Source organism: Camelus dromedarius, chromosome 10 (genome assembly GCF_036321535.1).
Source record: "Camelus dromedarius isolate mCamDro1 chromosome 10, mCamDro1.pat, whole genome shotgun sequence".
Taxonomy (NCBI): Eukaryota; Metazoa; Chordata; class Mammalia; order Artiodactyla; family Camelidae; genus Camelus; species Camelus dromedarius.
The window spans coordinates 17,756,070-17,773,840 of record NC_087445.1 but is presented as its reverse complement, the minus strand read 5'-3'; positions in this window follow the sequence as shown (position 1 = coordinate 17,773,840).

The window sequence follows — 17,771 nt, the reverse complement described above, 5'->3', positions numbered from 1 at the left end:
TCTATACCCTTTTACCTGCTGCTTCTTTAAAACAGATCCCTGCATTTTCATGAATGATTTAGGGGTAAAAATGTCTATCTTACTTTATGAGACTAAATGTGTTTGTAAATCCTTTTCTTTACACCATATGTAATGTTTGTAACTCCATTTTCCCAATTTTTAAAATTATCAAACTCAACATGTTCTGAGAAAATGTTTCACCATAAATCATAGTAATAATTTTTAAATATTGTGATGTATATTTTGAAAAACTGTGCCCTTTTCTTCTGTATTCTCAATAGTAAATATCAAGTCTTTACTTTTTTGGCAGTAGTTTGATTTATAGTTAAGCTTAATCGGTTTATGTATATAAAGATGTTACATGAAAAAATAATGTTTTCCTCAGGATCTCATATTCTGTTACAAAGAACTCTGGAATATATAAGAAAGTATTTGCTGGGGTATAATCCTTTAACAACTTAATTAATGTGACATTTAAGCCTACTACACTTTTTATAAATAGACTTTGTATTTTAGAGCCATATTAGATTTATAGAAAAATTCATCAGAAAGTACAGGGAATTCACAAATATTCCCCACTCCACACACATAGGTAGTTTCCCCTATTATTAACATCTTGTATCAGTGTGGTACATTTTGTTAAAATTGATGAGGCAATTTTGACACATTATTATTAACTAAAGTGCATAGCTGAGATGTGTATTCCCTTTGTGTTGCACAATCTATGGATTTCGACAAAGTTTAGGGACACGCATTCACCATTATACTACCATACAGAGTAGTTTACAAACCCCCCATGCTCCACCTATTTATTCATCCCTCCCTCCATCCAAAGCACAAGCAACCACTGACTTTTTTTTTTACTGTCTCTGTTTTGCATTTTCTAGAATATCATACAGTAGGAACCATATAGTATATAACCTTTTCAGAATGGCTTCTTTCAAACTTAGCAATATGCTTTTAAGGTTCTTGCATGTTTTTCATAGCTTGATAGCTCATTTCTTTTTATCACCAAATAATACTCCATTGTATGGATGTACCATTATTTGTCTATCCATTCGTATAGTGAAGGATTTGGTTAGTTCCAAGTTTGGGCAATTCTGAATAGAGTTGCTATAGACACTCATATGTTGCTTCTGGTATATACATATATTTTCAGCTCATTTGGGTAAACACCAAGGAATGTAATTCTTTGCAAGAAACTGCCAAACTGCCATCCAAAGTGGCTCTTCCTACTAGAAATGAAGGCAAGTTCCTGATATTTCTTATTCTTACTGGCATTTGGTACTGTCAGTGTTTTAGCCAATCTAGTAGGTGTATAGTGATGTATCATTGGTGTTTTAATTTGGCATATGATACTGAGCATCTTTTCATACGTTTATTTGCCATCTGTATTTTTGGTAATGTATCTGTTCATCTTTTGTCCAGTTATTAATTGGACTGTTTTCTTACTGCTGAGTTTAAGAGTTCTTTGTATATTTTGGATACCAGTCATTTATCAGATATGTGTTTAATAAAGATTTTCTCCCAGTCTGTTAGTTGTGCTTTCATTTTCTTCCACAGAGCAAAAGTTTTCAGTTTTATAAAGTCCAACTTACCATTTTTTCATAAGTCATGCTTTTAGTGTTCTATCTAAAATCTTATCAACTCAAAGTCATCTAGATATTTTCTGTGTTATCTTCTAAGAGTTTCATAGTTCTGTGTTGCACATTTAGGTCGGTGATCCATTTTCAGTTAACTTTTCTGAAATGTAAAATGTAAAACTTCTGTAAAATCTATGACTAGATTTATTTTTTGGCAAGGGAAGTTGATTCAGCACCTTTTGTTGAAAAGACTGTCCTTCTCCCTCAAATTGCCTTTGCTCCTTTGTTAATGATCAGTTAGCTATATTTGGATGGATCTATTTCTAGGCTTTCTATTCCATTCCATTGATCTATTTGGCTATTCTTTCACCAATGCCATACTCTCTTGTTTATTTTGCTGTATAATAAATTTTGGAGTTGGATAATGTCAGTCATCTGACTTTGTTCTTGCCCTTCAATACTGGCTGTTGACTGCTCTGAGCTGTTTGCCTATCCATATGAACTTCAGAACCTATTGATACCCGTAAATTACTGGGACTTTGACTAAGATTATATTGAAACTATAGATGAAGTTGGGAAAAACTCGTATCTTGACAGTGTTGATCCTATCCATCTGTACAGAGTATCTTTCCATTTATTTAGATTTTTAAAATTTCTTTTAGCAGAATTTCATAGTTTTCCTTTATAGAACTTATAAATATTTTCTTAGATTTATACCTAAGTAGTTCATATTTTGATGGTAATTTAAATGGCACTGTGTTTTTAATTTCAAATTCCATTTGTTTATTGCTGGTATATAAGAAAGCAACTATCTTTTTTAAATTAACCCATAGTCTGCAAACTTGATGTGATCACTTTTTAGTTTTAGGAAGTTTTTAAAACGTTCCTTCTTTGTGATCTTCTACAGAGAAATTATGTCGTCTGTAAATAAAAACAGTTTTATTACTTTCTTCCCAATCTGTGTTCGATTTATTTCTTTTTCTTGTCTTACTTGCTAGGACTTCCACTTCAATGTTGAAATGCAGTGGTGTAGGGGACATACTTGGTTTATTCCTGATCTTAGCAGGAAAGCTTTTAGTTTCTACTGTTCAGTGAGATGCTGGCTTTAGGTGTTTTGTACATATTCTTCATCAAGCTGAGAAAGCTCTCCTCTATTCCTAGATTACTGATAGTTTTTGTCATGAATGGGTGTTGGATTTTGTCAAATGCTTTTTCTGCACCAATCATATTGCTGTATGATCAGGTGATTTTCCTTCTTCTGGCTGTTTATTTGTTGGATTACATGAATTTATTTTTAAATATTGAGCCAGCTTTGCATATGTGGGATAAATTCTACTATGTGGTGTCCAATTCTTTTTATACATTGTTGTTAAATTTGTTAACAGCTTTTAAGGATTTTTGCATCTATATTTATGAGAGATATTGTTCTGTAGTATTCTTTTCTTGTAATGTCTTTTTTGGTGTTGATATCAAGATAATTCTGGCTAAGAATGAATTAAGAAATATTCCTTCTGATTCTGTCTTCCAGAAGAGACTGTAGGAAATTTATATAATTTTTTCTGTAAATATTTGGGAAAATTCACCTGTGAGACAATTTGTGCCTGGTATTTGGTAGGTTTAGAAGGCTGTTAGTAGTTGATTCGATGTCTTTAAAGGGTATAGGACTATTCAGATTATTTATTTATCCTTGTATGAGTTTTAGTCATGTCTTTCAAGGAGTTGGTCCATTTCATCTAAGTTATCAAATTTGTGGGCATAGAGTTGCCCATAATATTACTTTATTACCCTTTTAATATACATGGAATCAGTAATGATGACCATTCACTTATTTCTAATGTTAGTGATTTGTGTTTTTTCTTGTTTATTCCTAGCATGGCTTGTAGTTTTAAGGTTTTTAATTTAATGTAAATGTTTTCAGAAAAACAACTTTTGGTTATGTCTGTTTTATCTGTTTATATACTGCTTTCAATTTCATTACTTTATGTTTTAATTTTTATTATTTATTTTTATCTGCTTACATTGGATGTAATTTGCTCTTCTTTTTCTAGTTTCCTAGCTGGAAGCTTAGATTATTGATTTTAGAACTTTGTTATTTTCTAATATATGCATTCAATGATTCAAATTTCCCTCAAAACAATGCTTTTTCTACACTCCACAAATGTTGATAAGTTGTGTTTTCATTTATTTAAATATTTTTGGACATCTCTTGAGACTTCTTTTTTGTCCTTGTGTTATTTTGATGTGTTATTAATCCCCAATTATTTTATTGTTTTTAGATTTTTTTCTGGGGTTGATTTCTAGTTAAATCCATTGTGATCTGCGAGCATACTTTGCATTATTTCTAGTCTATTAAATGTTTTCAGTTGTTAGAAGCATTCTTAAGTTTTTTTTATGGCCTAAAATGTGGTCTCTCTCATTAAATATTCCATGTGAGCTTGAAAAGAATATATACTTTGCTAGTTTTAGATTAAGTATTCTAAAGTGGCAACTGGATCAATGGCACTGTTAAGGTCAACTGTGTTTTGGGGATTTTTTGCTGCTGCATTTGTCTCCAAATTTGCCTCTTTCTCCTTGCAATTTTCAGTTTTACCTCATATATTTGGACACTGTTGCTAGATGCGTATACCTTAAAAATTATTATGTCTTTTTGAAGAATCAACCCCTTTATTATTATGTAATATCCCTCTTTATCTCTGATAGTTTCCCCTGCTCTGAATTCTGCTTCTCTTGAAATTAATATAGCTACTCTAAGTCTTTTGATTAGTATTGGCATGATCTGTCTTCTCCATCCCTTTACTATCTGTGTCTTTATTTTTAAAGTAGGTTTCTTGTAGACAACATATAGTTGGTTCTTTTTGTTAATCTACTCTGACAACCTGTCTTTTAATTGGTGTATTTAAACTATTGACATATAAAGTGATTAATATTCTACTGTATTTATTACTGCCATAATTGTTACTGTTTTCTATTCATTGTTCTTACTTATTTTATTTTTTTCTTACTTCTTTTATTTTGTTATGTGTTTTCCATTCTTTTCTGCCTCCTCTTTTTTAATTATACATTTTTAAAATGGATTTTTTATGTGGTACCACTTTGATTGATTTGTGGGTCATCCTTTCATTCCTGGAATAAATCTCACTTGCTTATGTTGTATGATATTTTAAAAAAAATATTGAAGTGTAATTGATTTATAATGTTAGTTTCAGGTATATAGCAAAGTAATTTAGTTATACATATACATACATATATATTTTTCTTTTCAGATTCTTTTCCATTATATGTTATTACAAGAAATTGAATATAGTTCCCTGAGCTATACAGTAGGTTCTTGTTGTTTATCTATTTTATATATGGTAGTAGTGTATGATCTTTTTAATGTATTGTTGAATTTGGTTTGCTAGTATTTTCTTGAGGATCTTTTCATCTGTGTTCATTGAGGCTGTATCTGTGCATTTTATAGGATTTCATTTTCTTTCCTTTCTTGGCATATCTACTATATTTTTTTAATTTTTAATAATCCCCCTAAAATTTGTATTATACATTAACAGCTAGTCCAAACCCACTTTCATCATACTGCTTCATATGTAGTGCAAGTAAATAACAGAGTATTCCCAATTCCTTCCTTAGACCATTACTGTCATTCACAATTATTCATGTGTTATAATCACTGAAAATTGCTATTACTAATTTTAATAAATGGTTATTTGCAAGATAAGTTAAGAATAAGAAAAAATATTATATTTTGCCTTTATGTATTTCTTTTCTAACTCCTTTCTTTATGTAGATTCAAGTTTCTGATCTATATCATTTTCCTTCTCTGTGAAGAAGTTCTTTAACTTTTCTTTCAAGCTAGGTTTACTGGTGACAAATTTCCTCAATTTTTGTTGGTCTGAGATAGTTTTTATTGCTCTTTTATTTTTGAATGGTGATTTCACAGGATACAGATTTCTAGGTTGGTAGTTTTTTCTTTCAACACTTTAAATATTTCACTCTACTCCCTTCTTATTTACATGGTTTCTTAAGAGACATACAGTTTAATTCTTATCCTTGCCCTTAAATATTATATATGTTTTTCCTCCTCTAGCTTCTTTCAAAATTTTCCTAGTCTTTGATTTTCTACAGGATTTTCTACATATTCTAAATGTAGTATGCCTAAGGATAGATTTTTTTTTTTTATCCTGCTTGATGTTTACTGACCTTCCTGGATCTTTGGTTTGGTGTCTATCATTAATTTTGGAAAATGTTCTGCCATTATTAGTTCAAACATTTTCTCTGTTCCTTTAAATCTTTCTTCTACTTCTGGTATTCCTATTAACATATGGTGCACATTTCATGGTTATCCCATGATTGTTGGATATTTTGTTCCATTTTTTCATACTTTTTTCTTTGCATTTCTTGACATTCTGTTGACATTTCTTCAAACCTACTGATGCTTTTCTCAGTCATGCGCGGTCTATTGATAAGGCCATGAAATTTCTGTTGCAGTGTTTTTTATTTCTACCATGTCCTTTTAATTGTTTCTTAGAATGTTCATCTCTCTCCTTACATTACCCATGTATTCTCTCGTGTGTGTGCTTTTTCTATTAGAGCCCTTTCCATATTACTTATAGTTGTTTTAAATCCCCAGTTTGATCATTCCAAAATACTTTTATACCTGAATCTAGTTCTGATGATTAGTTTGTCTCTTCACACTGTATTTTTTGTCTCTTAATATGCCTTATAGTTTTTGTAGAAAGGCAGACATGATGTAGCAGGTTAAATGAACTGAGGTGTAAAGGTCTTTAGTGTGAGGTTTTGCATTTATCTGGCTAGGAGTTAAGCTGTGTTCACTGTCTTTTGTAGCTGTAGTGTCAGAGGCACCTCTGGTGTCACTGTTTTTGTTGTCTTTTTTGTTTTTGTATTTCCCTAGAGATTTATTAAATGATGTCTGAGATGCTTAGTGTTCAATTGTATCCCCCCTCTTAAATCCAGGAGTGTCATTGAGGTGGTGGTAAGGCGTATGGGTAAGAGAAGTGTTCTGTAGTCTTGTAGTCATGTCTTATTCTTTTAGTGAGTCTCTGTCCCTGGACTGTTACTTCCTAAGTGCTTCTCAGCCTTGTCTTATTTTATTTTCCCCTACAAGTAAGACAGACATAGCTAGAGCTGGTATTTTCCTTCCCCACATGGAAGACTACAGCATTCTAGAATTGTTTATTTCCCTTCAAACAGGTTGGTAAGACCCCCTTCAGTTAGAATTAGTAAAATACTTCCCTTGTGGACAGGCCCTGTTAAGGAGAACATAATGTCCTGGGCGTATTTCAAAATGGCTATTTTCATCTTCCCTCAGCTGGAATTATAAAGGCATTTTTTCATTGATCTTAATTGTGATAGGATTCCTTAAAGTAAACTTTAGGAAAGTGTAGGGCCCCTCTATGACTGGGTCCCCCCTGAAATTATAATTCTCAAGCTTGTCCACATAGACCCCCAGCAATTCATCAGTTACAATTTAAGTTTTTTTAACCCTGTACTGGCTCCAGCAATGTTTTCTGCCCCTGGACTTCTACTCTGGTAAGTTGTGATTCTCTATCTGCTTGTCCATCTCTCCAGTTTGGGGAGGGAGGGTGGCACAGCAGTTTGCCATGAGATCTCTGTTCTCAAAAGGATCTAAGAAGAGGGGTTAATATTCAGTTTACTCAGCTCTTTTCTTGTTGTGAAGATGAAGTTTTTCCAAGCTCTTTACATCCTGGACCAGAAACCAGAACATATATATAGTTTTTAAAAACTTTAATTTTGAGATATTGTAGATTCGTATGTAGGAGTAATAAATAATGCACAGATATCCTGTGGACTCTTTCCCTGGTTTCCTTCAGAAATAACATCTTGCAAAACTACAGAATTTCACTAGCAGGATATTGACATTGATACTATCCACTGATCTTGTTCAGATTGCCTCAGTTTTGCTTGCACTCATTTGTGTTTGTACATGTGTGTGTAGGTTGAGCTCTATGCATTTTTATTACATGTGTATTACATCTACCACTCCAGTCAAGATAAAGTACGGTACTTCCAACACAACAAGAATCCCTCTTATTGCCCCTTAATTACTACATCCACTTTCCTCCCACCATATCCCATTTAGCCCCTGGAAACCACTAATTAATTTCCATTTCTACAGCTATTACATTTTTTTGATGCATTGAACTTATATTTTTTGTATGCAAGTCCAACAATATTAGAATATAAGTAAGCAAATTCTCCTTGTATACCATGATTTTATAAATAGAAACATGAAATTTCATTAATTATATTTTTCTGTGTAATATATGAAAAGAAGGGGCATCTACTTCAAATTAGAATGCTATCTCAGTTTCTTGAGATATGATTCTTGAGATGAAAGTCAGCTGATGCCATTTGTTATCATGGAATTCCTTCTTCTGACAGTGAATATAAGAATTCTAATGGTCAGAGAAGACAGTAGCTAATGTCAAAATGGCCTCCCCCTGTTATATGTCTGCCTCAAACAGGAGGCCACTTTCTTTCTTTAAAAATGAATCAAGGTGAAAATGTTTTTGGATGAGTGGCTCTGTAGCTGAAGGATTCAGAGAACACCAGGTGAGAAATGGGATATGGTAGGAGGCTACAAGGGACTTGTATTTTATTTACTGGAATTTCAATTTATCAGTATACATATGATTTAATATAACTATATAAAATTATCACTTTTTAATTTCGTATTTGATTGTATTGTTCTTCCTCTGATTTTCCTTCTGTATAATATAGTTGTACTTCCTTATGTATTATTATTAAAAGATATTTTAGTAGATTACCTTAATTGGAGACACTGAACTAGTTATACGCAGAGTTTTGCCAAGAAAACCTTAGTGATCTCATGCATAGATTTAGTGCTGAATTGATCTTTGTATTGATTATCATCTCACTTTTAAATTATGCAAAGCTCCAATTAAAATATAAAAATAAAATGTGAAAGCAGAGAAGAATCGGGTCTTTCAAAATATGCAGCTCAGATGAATACACTTTATTTAGGGCATCTCTCCTTTTTGCATCTGTATTTTGAACATACCCAGTTATATGTTCTAAGAATAGACATGGATATTACAGAGAAAATCTGCCTTTAAAATGTACTCAGTAACTATTCACTAATCCTTTCCTCAGAGAGCTTAGTCTGCTAAATATGATACAACATATTCTCTTGCATGCATTGATTGAATGCCAGAACAAGGCTCCAAAGATACTGTAATCTAAATACGCAAGGGTCTTGAAAGAGATGATTTAATCAATGTCTGTAGCACAAAGGTTTAGCAAAAGGAAAAGTATTTGAACATTATAATATCAATGTGAAGGATTTAAGTTTGTACAATTATATTGATTCCAAAAATCTTATTTTATCCATTATCTTTCTATAATGTACAGACTGGAGAAAGAAAGAGAAAATTCACACATCCACCAAAATTTGATCATATTAATCATAGACCAATGTCATGGGTGGCTTCTTGTTCACAGGACATTCTAAATGTCATTTCAAAACACATAAATATGGCAAATCATTGTGGCACGAAGACAGCTGTTCTTGATCTTAATTCACTTAGAAAAAAATGTCAGTATCAAAGTTATGTATGTATATTTGCTTTCTAGGGAGCATTGAATGACTGGTGAGGGTACTTTCCTTATCTGATACTTCTCATTACAATTGCAATTTGAAGGGAAATTTCTCTTTTAGGGACTCAGGTGAGTCTACATTGGCGAACTCACACATTTAAAATGAAAAATGAAGTCTGTGTACAAAGTAAGCATGTGATGAGTCTCATACTGCCCTTATGTGGGTGATAGAAATAATTACTTCCAGACATATCATTGCACTGGGCACAGTTGGCACACGGGAGTCAGCCAGGTGTTAGACATGATAGGAAATGTGCTGCCTGATTAGACAGCCTGGAATCCAAGTGCAACAACATTCTCTCTTAGATGAGGGGGCGGGAATTTAAATTTGCCATTTAATTTTTCATCTGTGGCCAAGGCATGCTAGTGTTTCAAGATGATTTTGTTAATCACATGGGACTATATACTGGATGCAGTAATGAAAGGATAGAAAAATGTTTTTCTCAAATAAGGCAAACACTGTCCAACTCAATTCTGTTGTGATTGGTTCAGTTGAGGTTTTTTTTTCATTCTCTTGGTTAGTTCCTCTTATAACTGCATAAACATGTTTTGCTTTGTTTTGTTTCTACTTGTGGCAGAATCTTCTTTGTAGGCATCCTGATACTTTTATTTCACTGAGCCTTTTTTATTGTGATAATTCAGTCCTACTCTGGGCCATATGGATGCTCTGGAAGCTTTATTTATCCCAAATATGCCCTGGAGCTCAGAGTTCTTGGCCAAATAGGCTGAAAACTTCTTCCAAAAATATAGATCATACACATAAGCTTGTTTAACTTACATTCTTACTAATTTTTAATCATTTGTAGATTTTTGACTTCTGTCCCATATTATGAACCCACTAGTAATGATAATAGGTCACATTTACTGAGACTCTTCAATAGACCAAGCACTGTGTCACACATTTTATATGAATGACTTCATCATTTAAATATCATAAAATATTTTAAAATTAATATTATTATTATAATCCCTATTTTAGAGGGAGAAAATCTTGCCTAGATAGGTATCATAAGCCACTGTAGCTCATATAGCATGTAAGTGGAGGAAGTAGGACTTTTTCTGAAACTGAGTCTGTAGTATCAAATCAATATTATGGATGCAAGAGTTTATTTCTTGTTTCCTACGTAGTGGTTCTCAAGGCTCTTTCAGGAAGTTCATCATGTAAAAATGAGTTTCATAATAATGTTGGCGTTCTTTGAGACTCACTTTTATACAAAAAGTTTATAAACAACGGTTTTAGATTCCATGGTACCACTAATCTGTAAGAACTTACTAATAATTGAGTTTTAATGAAGTATTAAAAAGGAATATTCTTGATTACCTGAAAAAGGATAGAATACTCCTCTCTTTTCCAACTACATATCTTTATGACCAGAGTTTTTTAACAATCTTCAGCCAAAACAATGTATCATGAAGGATTAAATGTAGAACAGATACGAAAATTTAGGTGTCATTTATTAAGCCAGACATTTAGAGCTCTGAAAAAAAATGTAAAACAATGTCAGTCTTCTTTATTATTTGTTAGGGAAATATAGCTAAATAAATAATAATGTCATTTACATTGATATGTAATGGATTTATTATTGTCATTTTTAAATGATTTAATAACTAAATATTTAAATGTACTAGGTTTTAATTTCTAATACTTTAAATACTGATAGATATAACCAACATAATCCAAAGCTCTCAATAAGTTTCAAGAATCTAAAGGGATTATGACAACAAAATTTTTAGAACCATGTTTCTAGCATATTCCCCAAAAGAAATACTGCTTCTACACTAGTTCCTACATATGATTCATCAAGTAAATATATCATTTTGTTCCTTCTTTTATTCATAAAGTGAACTCTAGCCTTCCAACAGAGATAATGTGATATGCTGATAGCACAGTGACTTCCAGATAGGGTGAATTTTCTTTACCAACATAAGAATTTTAAGCTGTGTCTTGAAGGAAATTAAGAAGCCTAGTGCTTTCTAAATTAAAGAACAACATAATTAAGATTAAACATTAAGAATGTTCTTCAAGTTATAGTGTGTGGGATGGTAAGGAGACCAATTGGAACATTATTAGATTAGTAGAGGTTAAAAACAGCAAAAATGAAAAAGGTTTGAAGTCATAAACAGTGATGGTACAAGACTAAAGTTCTGTAACTAGTTTCAGGATGAAGAAACACTTCAGGGCTAGGATGACACAGTTTAGAAACAGGTATCAAATTGATATATAGGGCAGGGAGGAGAGGTACCAAATATGCTGAGGTTCTGAAACATTGCTGTATCTCACATTTTTATTATCATAGTTATGATAAAAATTGAAGATACTTTGCAAATAAAAATGGAAATGGAAAAATAACTTTCTTTTACACATATGGAGCTTAAGGCAGTGTTTTTAAAAGTTACTGACTATAAAAACATAAATAGGATATTTTTTTCCAACTACAACTTATGCTTCTTTAGAGCAGAAGTATCTCTTTTATCCACTGTTGTATCCCTAGATGTTAGAAGAATACTTGGTGTATAGTAAGTGCTCAGTAAATATTTAGTGAATTAATGGTTGTGTGGAAGCAAATAAACAGTGTTTAATCAAGAAAGAAACTTAGAGATCTAAGGATCAAAATTAATTCTTTTCTGACAGATTAGATTCTGAAGTCCCAAGTAGAATGTTCAAAAGTGTTAAAACTTGTAATTAACAGAACCCAGAACACCAGACTCCCTGACCAGGGATAAGGAATTCCTCATTCCTAATGATTACAGTTTTAGTGGAGATATAAGCATGACACTTCCTTAAAAATAATATAATTTAGATCAGCTACAGCATATATAGTCAGTTTGTTTCACTTTACATTTTTTAAGACTCAACAAACAGAACCATGAGGATTTGGAAGAGATAAAAGGAGGAGTCACAGTTCCCCACTGAAGAATCGGTGTCTGAAGTTTTTCCTGCTCCAGAATTGTGTAAGATTCAACAACTTCTTTTGTCTGCACTAAGCTATTTTATTGTTTTGAACTATTCTTTGTTTGATAAACAGAGCCAGTCAGAACCGCCGCTTAGAGTATCCTAGAATATTTTTCAGTTTTTCCATGGAGGATCCAAGAAAAGAAGGTCCATGTAGAACACAGGTGGGTGTTCATCAGATTCCAATAGCAAAAGATCAGTAGTATCAAGCACCATGGAGAAGCCTTTTCAGGGCAAAGACTGCAATATCAAAATGATATTTAACATTTCTTTCTGACAGTATGGGAAGTACCCTCTCAACAGGAAAGGAAAGAGAAGAAAAACAGCCCCAGTAAAGGTCATGCTAGTTCCCTTTCTGCTGTCCAAGTTAACGGGGGTAGTAAATATGATGATGAAATAAGCTGACATTAGGAGATGTTAGTGGATGGTATTTCTTTGGGTACCATATTACCTGTCTCTCCCGTGACTTTTTGGTAGCTTGAGGATGATCGTATATCCCAAGTGACTGCCCACCAAATTAGTCTGTGTCTTCTTTTAATTTCATAAGGGACCACTGGGCAAATGCTTCTGAAAGCAGTGTATAGCTTTCCAGTGTATCCTAAGTCAAAATAAGTTGATATATCAGTCTTTTAACATGGTTGATGTTCTAATAAAAAAATTAAAAGCATTTGAGGTTGATGTTCAGAGACTTCTTTTAATGAACAGAAACAAAACATGTAAATTTCTTAGAAACATATGCACGAGTTAAATCTAATACCGTACGTTCCCATTGATTTCTTAGCTGTTATTGAAATGGATTGTTTTTCAAAAGTTAGTGACCATTAAAATATATCTAACACAGTTTTAATAATTTTATAGGGTAGGAAGCAGAAATCTGATTACTTAAGAAAATACAATAACTATTATTTCTCATTTTCCATAAATCAATAGCTTTTACCTTTGATTATAAGCATATAACTGAACTATGAAAAAGGAATAAATATACACAAAATGGACAGGTAATGAGTAAACTATTCTCTAGTCAGAGCTATAAAACGTCTCTTATGTTCTGGAATAAATAATTTCAATAGATAAAATATATGCTTCAAGATAATTTGTCCCTTTAGCAGGTACCTATTGAGAGTCAAGCACTCTAACCACTTTTTAAGTCTCAGATGTTCAACATAAACTTTTTCCTTTCATATCAAGAAGACTTTTAGCTTGATTTTCCATTGATCAGTGTCTTTAAGATCTTATGATGTGATCTGAGTTTGTTTGGCTCTATGACAAATACCTTTAATAGTTTTCTTTTTAAATTGATGTTACCTTTAGTCTTTCATAATCTTTGAACTACTCACTTTCAGTGAGATTAATAACTATCATTCTGTTCTCCTTTTTAAATTCTATAAGCTGAGGGAAAATGGGCCAATCATTGATCTAGCTACTCTATGAAAAAAAGTACATGCCTATTCATCCAATCCTTTGAGCAATTAATTTTGATATTTTGCTTCTTGGCTCCAGTGTACTTATTTATTTTTCTAAAATATGAAATGTTTAGACTAGCACTTCTGTTTTTTTCATTCGTTTCAAATACTGAACCTTTGTAAACATGGTGCATTATTTCCAAGCCTCACAAAAATAAGTAAATCCCCTATTTTATCCAATGACTAGATCTTTCTTCTTATAAAAATGAGACATCTCACCATACTCCATGAAGATAATCCACTGCACCCTAGGTGGAGAAGCATTTCGGTCATTCTTTACAGCTACTAAGCTCTGAATAAAATTGAAACATCAATATTTTTAGGCTATTATTTCATAATAACCATAAAACCCTGTTTCACTGTTTAGATATGTCAGGTTATCTAATTTTATCATATTTATTCAAGGGGGTAAAGGAAATATGACTAATTCCAAGGATGATATCAGCTGTATTTTTTTATTGTTATTATATTATTATTATTATTATTATTATTATTATTATTAATAATAATAATAATAATATTATAATTATGTGGTAAACCCCAAACCTATTATTGAAGCAGGGGAGGAAAAGAAAGAGAGAGAAAGAAAAAGAAAGATTGATTATACAATTACAGAAACACTATAAGAAACTGATCTGTTCTATTTGTTATAATTATATGAATTAGTGAAATAAACTGGGAACTGAGAATTTTAGAATAGTATAATGATATTTGATTCCAATTAAAATAGATCTCAAACATAACTTCAAAAAGAAAATAAACGAGGAACATAGGATTTTGTGAGACAACCTAGGCATGCAGGATTATAAGAGAATTAGCAAATTGCTAGATAAGCAGAAAGACACTGGCATAACATACATTGATTTCAGGGGAAAAAAAGGAATTCCTTCAAGAAAACACTTGTGGACAAAGTAATATCCAGATGATAAGATTCTTCTTTTTAATTGAAGTATAGTTGATTTTTAATATGATGTTAATTTCAGGTTTCAGATGTATAGCAAAGTGATTCAGTTATGTATATATGCGTGTGTATATATATATCCACACACATAGATATGGATATAGGTTGACAGACATATTGTTTTTCAGATTCTTTTCCATTATAGGTTATTATAAGATATTGAATATAGTTCCCTGTGCTATACAGTAAATCCTTTCATATATAGTAGTCTGTGTCTGTTACTCCCACACTCTTAATTTATCCCTCCTCCCTCCTTCCCCCTTTGGTAACCATAAATTTGTTTGCTATGTCTGTGAGTCTGTTTTGGTCTTATAAATGAATTAATTTGTACTGCTTTTTAGATTCCACATATATAAGTGACATATAATATTTGTCTTTCCCTGACTTACTTCACTTAGCATGATAAACTCTAGGACCATCCATGTTGCTGAAAATGGCAATATTTCATTCTTTTTATAGCTGAGTAATGTTCCACTGTATATATATATACCACATCTTCTTTATCCATTCATCTGTTGATGGACACTTAGGTTACTTCCATGTCTTGCCTATTGTAAATAGTGCCACTATGAATATTGGGGTGCATGTATCTTTTTGAATTCTAATTTTCAACTTTTCCAGATAAACCCACTGGATCATATGGTAGCTCTATTTATAGTTTTTTAGGAACCTCCATACTATTCTCCATAGTGGCTGCACCAATTTACATTCCCTCCAACAGGGTAGGGACAGGGAGGGAACAGGAAGGGTTCCCTTTTCTCCATACCCTCTCCAGTATGTATTATTTGTAGACTTTTTGATGATAGCTATTCTGACCCCACACAAGGTGATGCCTCATTATGGTTTTGATTTGCATTTCTCTAATAATTAATGATGTTGAGCATCTTTTCAAGTCTGTTGGCTGTCTATATGTCTTCTTTGGAGAAATGTCTTTTTATGTCTTCTACTCATTTTTTGACTGGATTGTTTTTTTGATACTGAGTTCTATGAGCTATTTGTATATTTTGGAAACTAAGCCCTTGTGGATTGCATCATTTGCAAATATTTTTCCCCGTTCTGTAGGTTGTCTTTTCATTTTGTTTATGATTTCCTTTCCTGTGCAAAAGCTTTTCAATTTGATTAGGTCCCATTTGTTTATTTTTGCTTTTATTTCTTTTGTCTTGGGAGACTGATCTAAGAACGTATTGGTATGATTTATGTCAGAGAATGTTTTGTTTATGTTCTCTTCTAGGAGTTTTATGGTGTCATGTCTTATATTTAAGTCTTTAAGCCATTTTGAGTTTATTTTTGTGTACAGTGTGAGGGGTTATTCTAACTTCATTGATTTACATGAGGCAGTCCAGCTTTCCCAGCACCACTTACTGAAGTGGCTGTCTTTTCTCCACTGTATATTCTTGCCTCCTTTGTCAAAGATTAATTGACCAAAAGTTTGTGTATTTATTTCTGGGCTCTCTATTCTGTTCCGTTGATCTATATGTCTTTTTTTTCCCCAGTACCATGCTGTTTGGGTTACTATAGCTTTGTAGTGTTGTCTAAAGTCCAGTAGGGTTATGCCTGTAGCTTTGTTCTTTTTCCTCAGGATTGCTTTGGCAATTCTGGGTCTTCTGCAGTCTCACATAAATTTTAGGATTATTTGTTCTAGTTCTGTGGAAAATGTCATGGACAATTTGTTAAGGCTCACATTCAATCTGTAGATTTCTTTGCATAGTATGGCCATTTTTAACAATATTAATATTCCAATACAAGAACATGGGATATCTCACTGAGAACTATAAAACTTTGATAAAGGAAATTGAAGAGGATTCAAAGAAATGAAAAAATAAGATTCTAATGAATATTTGCCTTATGTTTTTTGAACAACCTTTTCACATCATGGCTATTTCCCATATTATAAATTTCATCTTCCCAATGTAGGAGCTAGGTAACTCTTTGTCCCGGGTATTCTTACCCTTGGGGCATAGCATGTGACCTAGGTTTTGCCAATCAGCTACACCCAAAAGAGACACTGATTTCAAAGAGATCAATGTGACAAATTCATTGTGTTATATGGGTGGCAGTGTATGGTCAATAAACTCAAGCTTTCAAAACTAACAGTGGCAGAGATTGTGCTATAAATTGTGCCATATTTAGATTTTTATGCTCACTGTCCACTATGTAAGCTGCAGTGCCAATACTCAATGGCAGTGCCGTTATGTCTGAAAATTGTCAGGCAATACAATATTTGTGTGTTCGTCTTGGTTGTGTAACTTTGAATGTTGATTCTCTGGTGCTGTGTTCCTAGAAAAGCTTTGAAACATTTAACACCTGATAATAAATCAATTTTATGTTTTAATAAGTTAGAGGGGGTTTTGTGGTCTGTATGTAAGTTCTCTGAATAAGACAAGGATCATACAGTATTTCTCACAAACTGTGTAGAGAATGTCTTGATTATCTATTTTTGAACTAGGGGTTCAAATACCTGTTCATTTCCAACTGGTCTTTCTTCTTCTTTATGTCAACAATGTCTGTGGCTTGCTGTTTTTCTCCCATAGTCCTCTTTCTCTTCCTTATCCCATCTACCCATGCTAAAGAATTTCCATCATTTTCAAATCTGGAATAGTCTGGAAAGTTCTACTTTAAAGTCAGAGGAAGGAGAGAAGAGAACCAATAGTCACCCATGTTTTTTGAAACAAAAGCAAAAAACATGATAATTATAAGTTATTTCCTTTATGGGCAAACACATTAAGAGTTATATTGAACAAAACAGCACTTAGAGAATATAATCAGGGAAATAAACACACATGCAAATACTCACACATATATTTTCCCCCGTCTCAAAAGAAAAAAAAACAAAGAACAGTAAAAAAAAAAAAATTTAAATTAATTAATACTATAGATGCTGAAGTGTTGAAAAGTGTTGTAGGGGAGGAAAAATTCTTCTCTACCCTATTTGGGTCTCTATCTGGGACTAAGAATTAAACTAACTTAAGACAGATTAAGAGTAGAAGAGCAGGTAAATTCTTGTGAATTTTTAAATGTACATGGAAGCCTTCACAGGAGAATGAAGACCCTCCCAGGAAGTAACCAGAGCAGGAAGCTTTATACCTTTTAGACAAAGAAACAATAAAAACAATGAATATGTAAAGAATTAACAAGACAAAGGGGTTTGGGCCATT